At 52.7% G+C, this 10,140-nt stretch overlaps 1 pseudogene; it reads left to right on the top strand.

The window, feature by feature from the left end:
- Positions 1-3,922: 3,922 nt before the first annotated feature.
- LOC120667689 lies at positions 3,923-5,135 on the top strand (annotated as a pseudogene).
- The last annotated feature ends 5,005 nt before the right edge of the window (positions 5,136-10,140 follow it).

Here is a 10,140-nt window from a genome sequence, read left to right as displayed (position 1 = left end):
GGCAGAGATAGAGAAAATACATAAAATTTCTGTACACAATTATAATATTGCAATATCAACTTTGGTCAGAAATTACAATATCATAATTTACAAAATTTCTGAATTAAAAAAAATGAAATTCTATATGCCTCTATATTAATTATCCTGTTGGTTCAAATTAACATAGAGACAAAATAATTCTTTGCAGCGGAAACATCTAAAATTCTTAATATTCAGAAGCATATTTCGTAATTTTCTGCTCTATAAATAATACACATTGGTACATTTATTTACAGAGTTTAAATTCTAATGAAATTCATCAAAGAATTCATATTCAAAAGGCTTCTGAAAATAAAAGAAAAAATGTTTCTTGTACTGTTCATTGGGCCCGCAGCCACTTTTGGCCCAAAACCTTAGCTGCGCGGCCTCTTCCCCGCGCCCAGGCCACAACCTGGGCCTGGGCCGGGAATCTGGCCACCCGCCGGCTCCCTCTTGGGCCGGTTGTGGCCCGCTTGGCCGGCGACCGCGCCCTGGCCGTCGAATCGAATCCGACGGCTGGGAGCCGCCCTCGGCGGAGCAAAACCCGGAGCCGACCGGCGATCCAGGAAACCCTAGCCATTATTTCTCCTCCCCCGTCTTTCTCGCCGCAGTTAACGGCGGCGCCGCCGGTGGTGGCCGGTGCCGGGGAGAGGCTGCGCCGACACGGCCTAACGCCGCCGAGCCGCCCTTCTTTCTTTTCTTCCCACGTCCTTCCCCTTTTTCCGGATCTGGGCCGACGGCTCTCGGAGCGACGGTGACGCCGGCGGCAGCCGGCGCCAGGGAAGGCGGCGGCGCTGCCGCGGCTGCCTCGCCGGCGCGCGCGCGGCCGTCGAGGTGGCCGCGGGCGGCACCCCTGTTCTGCAGAGCGCCCCCTCCCGCATGCGCAATGGCGAGCGGCGGCCGCCTGTTCTGCACCGCACGCCGGCGAGCGGCGGCGGCCGAGAGAGGTAAGTTCCCGCGGTGTTCTCTGTTCTTGGTTCTGCGGTTGATCTAGGGTTAGGGATCTTGAATTTTCTTTTCTTTTCGAGGTCGATTTCGCCTCTGATTCTTCGATTCGTGATCAATTCTGGATTTCTTTCTTAGATTCTTCCCCAAAACTACCCGATCTATGCACTAGATCGTCTGATACCAATGTTAGATTCATAAACTCTCAGTTTCTGTACAAGATCGTGACTAGCCATACAAATCGGGTATGGGGAACATATTCTGAGTAGTAAACAAGTGTTCATCCCTAATCTACAAGAGAGAGAAAGACAGAGGGAGAGATAGGTGTAGGAGGCGCAGACTGTCGGAGGTGGTGGATCCGGTCGTCATGATGGCGGAGAGAGACCGCTGGCGGAGCTTCCCGTCAAGCAGTGGACGTCGTGGTGGCAGTGGCGGAGCTTCCCGTCGGCCACGCGCTTCCCCAGATCGGATCGGGACGTGGGAGAGGGAAGTGGCGGTCATCTTGGGTGTCTGTGCCCCGACCCCTCTCCCGTTCTTTATAGCACGGGCGACGGGGGCCCACCAGCCATATGGGCTGGACACCCCCGATCAGGGTGTGATCAAGAGGCACGGCCCGATCTTTGGATCGGGCCTTGGAGATCAACTCCAACACAACCATGGCGCCAGCCGCCGCCGCAGCCATGGTGAATATCACCTCTCGGTGCTCCGTGCCCCCTTGTGACGTTAGTCGTTGGATGATGAATTAGGGGACCAAAAAAAACATTTTGTAGCCACATCCATTGGTACTTTTTCATTATGCTCCTCAGCTTTTGTTCCCCAGAACAAATTAGCCCTCGTCCTTCCTCAGCTAGTCAGCTTCCTACTGCAACCATGGCGCCAGCCGCCGCCGCAGCCATGGTGAATATCACCTCTCGGTGCTCCGTGCCCCCTTGTGACGTTAGTCGTTGGATGATGAATTAGGGGGCCAAAAAAAAACATTTTGCAGCCACATCCATTGGTACTTTTTCATTATGCTCCTCAGCTTTTGTTCCCCAGAACAAATTAGTCCTCGTCCTTCCTCAGCTAGTCAGCTTCCTACTGCCACCATGGCGCCAGCCGCCGCTGCAGCCATGGTGAATATCACCTCTCGGTGCTCCGGCCTCAGGCCGCTCTACATCAACGCTTCTCCCCCAACACCACGTGGGCTCCCATCCGGCCATCCCGGACATACTGTTGGGTTTTGCAGCAGCGGTGGATGCTCAACCTCATACCGCGCGAGGATGCACAGCAAGTTGGTTGTAATTTGAATTATATATTGTTATGTACAGCAAGTCTCTGTACCGAGCAACATCATTGATATTGAACTCCTTTGCGACAAACTTATAGTGACACCTGTTTATTTTGCCATGTCTCTCATTCTGGTATTGAACTCTCAAGCCAACAATTTCTAATAATATTTAGTTTATGCCAAAAAGTGAGAAAGCAACTCTGAGGGTTTAGTTAGGTTTTAGATAGCATACCATGTACCTCTGCAATTGGTTCCTCCAATCCAAATATATATATCAATTCAATAACAGATACAACCAGTTTGCATTCGTCTTGCTTAGCATTCCTTGTCAGGCAAGAGAGGGTCTTTTGTGTTTACATCTCTGCACATGTATGTGTTTTCTTCTTCTTAATATATAAGCAAGCGTTGCCAGATCTACTAAGTGAAGAAGTTCAGATACAAACATGATCTTAACACGGAGGGAGCATGGCATATTTGCTTACTGATTTCTTTATATAGAATGGGAAAAAGAAGTACGACGTGTCAACATAGTAAGTATGTTAGTATCTACTTATTATAATACCTATTTGTTGGAGCAATGGAACAGTGATGAATACATTTATCCAAACTGAATATCTGTTAAATAGCAATTCTGCAAGCAGTGGCGTATCTATCTACTGTTTGAAGTTACGGTGGTTTGTTCCAGGTCCAATGAGACACTTTTTTGAATATCATAAATGTTCGTGAAAGAGAGATGCAATTTCTCCATATTTCTTCGTATTTCAGCAATTCTGCAATGCAATCGTACAATTGCACATATTCACACAACAATTTATAAATCTGATGCAATCCTACATTCCTACATAGCTACCAGTGTGCAACCCACCAAAAAAGTCAAAAATTACTGAATTGGTACCTTTCAATGTTGCCTGCTCCCTGCTGCTGCTCCTCGGCTTGCTGCTGGGCTGATGGCGGTGGGCGCTGGGTTGTTGGCTGCTTCACTCCACTACTCCAGTACGTGAAGCCAATGATCGAGTGCGCCACCGCGCTCTGCGCTGACGAGGCGGCCGACCACTGCCGGATGGACCCCGCTCGGCTGCATTTCCCTCCCGGCCTCCACGCAGGCTCACTCCTCCCTCCCTAGCTCACGTCGTCGACAGCCCGGTTCCAATCACCGAATCGTCGACATCCTCGCGCCCTGGCACGGTGTTGCGTTGGTGCAGCACCAGTACGTGGAGCCGGCAAGTCGAGAACAAATCGATCTGGTTTTCAACTCTATGCTGCTGTTTGATGGGGCTGCCAGTAGATCGGTTGGCGAACAAATGACAAGAACATGAAGAAATATGCTCAGATTGGGGAAGAAGACTGTAACAGAAGTTAGTCTTTTTTCATCAAATTGACCTTTTTCTAAAACTATTTTTAAAAGTAGACAACTGGAAAAACTATTTCCAAATCTGACCCACTCATGACGCGCCAATTGAGTTGGCGCAGAGCATAACTTTAAACACGCCAAAGTCGTTGGCGTTATATTCCCGTCGTTGAATGTCCATGTGGTATGTTGACCCGGTCAAAATCTGACATGGTCCATACCCGCGCCAAATGCATTGGCGCAGTGTCCGCCCTCATAACGGGTCGTTTCCCATTTATTGTGGGCCCGTAGTCCAAAATGACTGTGCCAGGGTCATCGGCGCAGAGGTTGTGAAATCCTAACCCGGTGGTATTTGGCGTGGGTCCTACTTACCCCTTTACCCAACCCATCTTTGGCGGCGGCGGAGGCGACCCGGCGCGAAGCAGTGCTTCTGGCCAGGGCAGGAGCCCGAGGACCCCGGCTGCCTGAGCTGGCGCGTCATGGTGGAGGCCAAGGCCAACAACGCCCGGGGGTGGCGCACGGTGCCCGCGCAGTGCATCGGCTACGTCAAGGGGTACATGACACGGGGCCAGTACCTCAGGGCCCTGGCCGGCGTCATGAGCAGGCGTCAGGCTACGCCGACCAGATCGCCGCCGACGCCGGCGCCGACCCCGACGGCCTCGACGCTTGGGTCTCCAACCTCCCCTACTACGAGACCAAGCAGTTCGGGTACGCCGTACGCGCGGCCGCTGCCTCCCCTGTTCTTGCATCTCGATCGCCACCGATCAGACGATGATGATTCAGAAATGTCTCCTTCCATCCAATCCAGGGCGTACGATCCGTCGGCCTTCAAGGCGTGGGCGAGCAAGGAGGCATGCCCGGGGATACCCCCGGTGCTCGGGCTGTTCATGGCGCTGCTGGACAAGGGCTTCAAGGTCTTCCTCCTCTCCGGGCGGGACGAGGAGACGCTGCCCCCTGCACGGACGGGAACCTGGAAGCAGAGGGCTTCTCCGGGTACGAGAGGCTCATCATGAGGTACGAGCACGACGCAGCCACTGTAAGCTTTGGCACCTGTAGTGCGGTCCTGATGTGGACGGCTGAGCATTCAGATTCTCCGCCAAATAGGAAAAGGCTGGACGGTGCTCCTTTTGCCGTCAAGAACGTCATCCGGATTATTTATGGAAAAATCGCACCCACAATTTGCTCATCTTAAATGGCATGACCCATGTCGGCGGCGTGCAGGACCCCGGAGTATCGAGGGCAGAGCTCGTCGGTGTTCAAGTCGGCGATGAGGAAGCAGCTCGTGGACGAAGGCTACAGGATCCGCGGGAACGTCGGGGACCAGTGGAGCGACCTGCAGGGCGACTGCGCCGGCGACCGCGTGTTCGAGATACCCAATCCCATGTACTTCGTCCCCTGAGGCGATTTTTTTTTCCAGCCTTGACCTGCCTGACTGAATTCATCAGGAATTCAGGATAAAAAAACTATGTAGTGGAACAAAACGTTGTGTAAACGGATGGCTAATGTGGAAAAAGCACAGGCCGTAAAGCAGATATAATCGACGATGACGAAGAACAAGATCACTTCTCCTTTTACTCCAACAACATTAACGCCAAAACATTTGGCGCGGAACTACAGCCACGCCAAACACCACGGGGTTTAGGGTTTCACAATGTCCGCGCCAATAACCCTGGCGCGGTTAGTATGGACTCCGAGCCCACAACAAATGGGAAAGTGAGCCGTTATGGGGGCGGACATCCGCGCCACTACATTTGGCGTGGTAGGGACCACGTCAGATTTTGACCTGGTCAAAATGTCAGGTGGACATTCAACGACGGGAATAAAACGCCAACGACCTTGGCGTGTTATAAGTTAAGTTCCACGCCAACTCAATTGGCGCGGGATGGGTGTGTCAGATTTGAAAATAGTTTTCCGAGCGGTCTATTTTTGAAAATAGAACTAAGAAAAAAAGGTCAATTTGGCGAAAAAAGACCAGAAGTTATGTCTAAAATGCAATCCATACTTTCTTGAGGGGGCTGGGTACATAATAGCCATTATCACTTGTTGTTCCTCCTTCATATTGTCCATCCCTCCCCCATCCGTCGGTTCCAAAACGCACGGAGCCTATGAGAGGCTGGGAGCATAGGGTACGTTCTCTGGTGGCCAAGACCGTGAGCAGCGAGGCTCAGAGATTTGAAATGGGAGTGATAGCCATGGCCAGAAATAAAGGTGCTAGATAAGACAAGGGGAAAGAACCAAAAAAAAGAAAAAAAAAGTATCACGCGTTATAGTCCATGGCCAAAAAATGACGAGTGGATGCCGCTCCATGGTAGTATAACGTTGGATGTACTCTTTCTGTTCTAAATTATAGAACATTTTAACTTTTCTAAATAACTAGACATATAACCCGCGCATTTGCGCAGCTAGTACTGAAAATTCAAAAATATGCATGTCATTGTACCTTTACTTAAAGATTATACTATTTTTTTTACCATACATCACCCTGTTTATTATTGTAAATTATGTCTTGGTTTAAAAAATAATCTACCTATAATAAAATTTTGATTTGTTGAGCTTTAATAATAGAATGCATATAATCATTCTTATTTTGGTTTTATTTTGATTGATTGTTGTTAGCTTTAGTTTTTATTAATAGTATATGTTTATAATTGATACATAACTAAATTGTATTTTATATTTATTTTCCTATAATGCCATTGGTGGGTGATTTTTAACTACGCACAAGGGGTATTTTAGCCTAATTTTTATTATAATGGCAGTGGTGGGTAATTTTTATTTTTTTATTTTTCTCCGATTAACGTGGGAATTTCTAGGCCTTGAGAGCGAACGTGGAGGCTCCGTTTGTTGGCCAAATAATAAGATAATAGCTTTTTCTATTGATTTAGACATAACGTATGTATCTAGAAAGCCAAGATGATGAATAATTGTGAACCAAGAGAGTATTTACATTTGAAATGTAAATTACATGGCTTGGCTATTAACAAGCTTAGTCCATTCTCGCAGAAGGATTTTTCTCGCAGTTTTTTAAAGTGCCACGTCATCTTTAAAAAAATTTGGTTTGATGGATGAAACAAGACCCTCAATGCACACAGTTTTATTTCATGATTTCGTAGGTTGGGCATAACATTTAACTGTGAGGTATGGCATTGGATGGATTCATATGGAATAAAACTCCTTAACTTTGAATGCAAGTTTCAATAACTTTCTTAGTCCTAGAAATAGTTTTTGTGCATACCCAATATTAAAAAATTTATCTCTCTTCGTAATTACTTACCATGTCATCATAGATGCTGGTGCATTAACCTATTATTATGGTGTATGTGTCGGGTACCATGATTAGGGGCACCCTAACCAGGGGACTAAATCGCCCTTAAAACGCAAAACACGGCCCACGAAGGCATACAACCTCTTTCCAAATCCGGAGGAAAGGAAGGGACTCAAAGAAGCCCAATCCACGGCTCATGTACACAGTGCGGCCCCTCCGAGCCCCCTCGAACCCGCGGGGCAATCTCTGCCTCGCTCGAGAGCCTCCCGCCGGGACCCTCGACAAGCGCCTCACGTTTCCGCTTCGCTCGAGGGTAATGAGCCTACCCTTGAGAGAGCGTACTGACTCCGCCTCGCTCGAGGGTAGGGAGCCTACCCTCGGGGGAGCGGATCGTCTCCGCCTCGCTCGAGGCCACCCCTCGATGGAAAGGACAAGCGGCCCTTCCACTCACCCGCCCGCCATACGGAGGCATTAAATGCCAACCACTCTGCCGCAGCTCCCGGATCAGACGGCGTCAGGCCTCCACTCCGCACAGTAGCTGTGACCAGGGTCTTATACGCCAACTCCGGTCACTGCTCAGGCCATCCCTGGCGCTGTGGCGACACTGTGGGAAGCTGCAACGCTGTGCGAGACGTGCTCGGCACTGCTCCAACTATTGTGCTACCAAATCCCCGTACTTCCCTTGTACTTTCCCCTCCACGGAACCCTCGAACGGCATGGGCACGGCCCTCGAAAGCGGCCCCGACCTTGACCAGGGTAGGACCCCCGCCTGCAGGACCCTCGGAGCGCCGCCCCGTCGAACGCGGGACGGTACTCTCCACAGGGACCACCACGCCACCTGCTGGAGCTGCTAGGACGCCGGCGCGATCTCCGCAGGGCCAAAGACGATGCCCAGGATGACTGCCACGCCAGGCGCCATACCCCACAGTGTACTTTCTACAGTGCTCGACCACTGCACCCCCACGATTCGGGGAAAAGACGACGACTTCTCCTCCCTCCTGTAAATGTACACCGCCCCTCCTTGTGTCTATAAAAAGGGGAGGTGGTCACTATCCTCTCCAAGGGGGATCGGGGGTATTCTACGCACTCAGCACAACTCACAAGAGCACACACGCTCTTCTGAGCCCCGATATTGGCACTCGCCTCAATCAACTCCTCCACTAGCAGAGACCTGGGAACTTTCCTCTCTCTCTCGCCTCGCTTATACCCACTACTACAGGCACCTTGGTGCAAGACAGTACAGTGCACTGGCACACCCCTTTGCTGGACGTACGGCCCCGCGGCCGAAACCAGGATAAACCCGTGAGTTACTGTGTCGCCTCTTGCATCAACATCTGGGACTAGGGATACACATCATCATCACTAGTTGGTGCCAGGCCATCAGGTCAGGACACCGACTGTTGGCGCGCCAAGTAGGGGCCGTTGCGTGATATTTCTCTTTTGTTCCCATTTGATCTCCAGGGATGGCGAGCAGATCCAACCCATTTCCCATGGGCGCCTTGGATCCGCTCCCAGCGGGATACGAGATTTGGTTCGGGAGTCTTGAGTTCGGGGCAACCGACAACGGTTACCTCATGGAGCTCCTCTCGCCCAGATGCAACCCCGACACTCCGACTTCACCAGCCCGGCGCAACAGGCGCTCGGGCCAGCGCTCGCGACAAGCGCGCATGGAGTGGCGCAGGGCAGCACGCCTCAACTCCCCCACGTGGATTGAGGTTGGCATGTCGCAGCTCAGCGTCGCGGCCGACGGAGCCACCACTTCGTCATCACGTGCTCCGGCGCCATCTGCGCCGGCACCAACATCGACTGCCGCCCCAGTGCCTCCCAGGGAGGGCGCGACTGCGCCGTCGCCCTTCCCCTTCGGGATGCGCAACGCTGCCACCTACGCCTCTTCATCTAGTATCAACTTCACCGAGTACGAGGATCTGCCGGGTCATCACCTCCTCTCGATCCACAACCTCATCGCGTCATCTCCTGACGACTCCTACCCCGAGATGGCGGGCTCGATCGCCGACGACATCAACTTCTTCATGGACAACTTCACGGCCGAGGAGGCCGAGGACTACTCCGGGGTCCGTGACCTCGACGTTTTCCGCTCGTTCTAGCTCGCGGCGGCGTATTGCCTCACCTGCTCCGAGGACTCCAGCGAGGGGGATTACGATCCCACTCGGACGTGCTTCATGGTCGAGCTCGCGGACGAGCAAATCGATGATGGTCTGGGCAATGACGGGAACGGTGGGGCAGACGCGCAGGCAAACCAAGCGGTGGTGCTTGCCGTGACCCCTTCTTCTTCTTCAAGCTCGGCGGCGCGGCAGGCACAGCTGGCGCAACTTAAGGAATTTCAAGCCAAGCTCGACGAGTAGCGCCAGTAGACACAGGACCTGCGCACCGCACTCGAGCAGCAGCGCACCGCGCGTGGCGCACATGCCCAGGCGGCGGGGCGCGTCGCCCGGGAGCGGATCCTAGCCGACGACAACATCAACAAACCACCGGAACTGAAAACGGCCGGCGAGCCATCGATGACATCGGGTCGCAACCTGCGCCGTGAGGAACAGGTGCTCATCGAGCAGGCTGCGGTGCAGCAGGCTGAGAGCTCCGCGTCTCGAATGCGTTCAGCGGCACCGGCAAAGTCCGGTAGGCCTGCACAGCAGGACCGCGAGGCTTCGGTGCACACTCCACCAGGAGGGAAGGGAAAGGCAGCCGCAGCGGACAGTGCGAAAGCACCCTCGGTGCATGACCGTATCGGAAGGTCTCCCGCAAGGGAGTGACTCCATTATACGCGCGGACACGCCGGCGACGGCGATGCCCGTAACATCATCAATGGCAGCAAGTGTGTTCAGAGGTGGTCGCTTCAACCCCGAGCACGACAAGGGCGAGTCACTTGAGCCTCCGGGCACCTGTGTGTTCAGCCGGGAGATTCGTACCGCTCCCTTTCTCCCTCGCTTTCGACAGCCCACCACCCTCGTCAAGTACTCGGGAGAGACCGATCCCGCGGTCTGGCTCAACGACTACCGCCTGGCATGCCAGCTGGGCTGTGCGACGGACGACGCGGTCATCATCCGCAGCCTCCCCCTTCACCTCACCAATGCCACACGAACATGGCTCGAGCACTTGCCCACGGACCAGATCCACGACTGGGCCGACCTAGTCAAGATCTTCGTGGGCAACTTCTACGGCACTTACGTGCGCCCTGAGAACTCCTGGGACCTCAAAGGGTGTCGACAGAAGCAAAATGAGTCCCTGCGCGACTACGTGCGGCGCTTCTCCAAGCAATGCACCGAGCTCCCCAGCGTCACC

The sequence above is a fragment of the Panicum virgatum genome, chromosome 3N (genome assembly GCF_016808335.1).
Source record: "Panicum virgatum strain AP13 chromosome 3N, P.virgatum_v5, whole genome shotgun sequence".
Classification (NCBI taxonomy): domain Eukaryota; kingdom Viridiplantae; phylum Streptophyta; class Magnoliopsida; order Poales; family Poaceae; genus Panicum; species Panicum virgatum.
The sequence above is the reverse complement of the archived record's forward strand: the minus strand, read 5'-3'. Positions and strand labels throughout refer to the sequence as shown.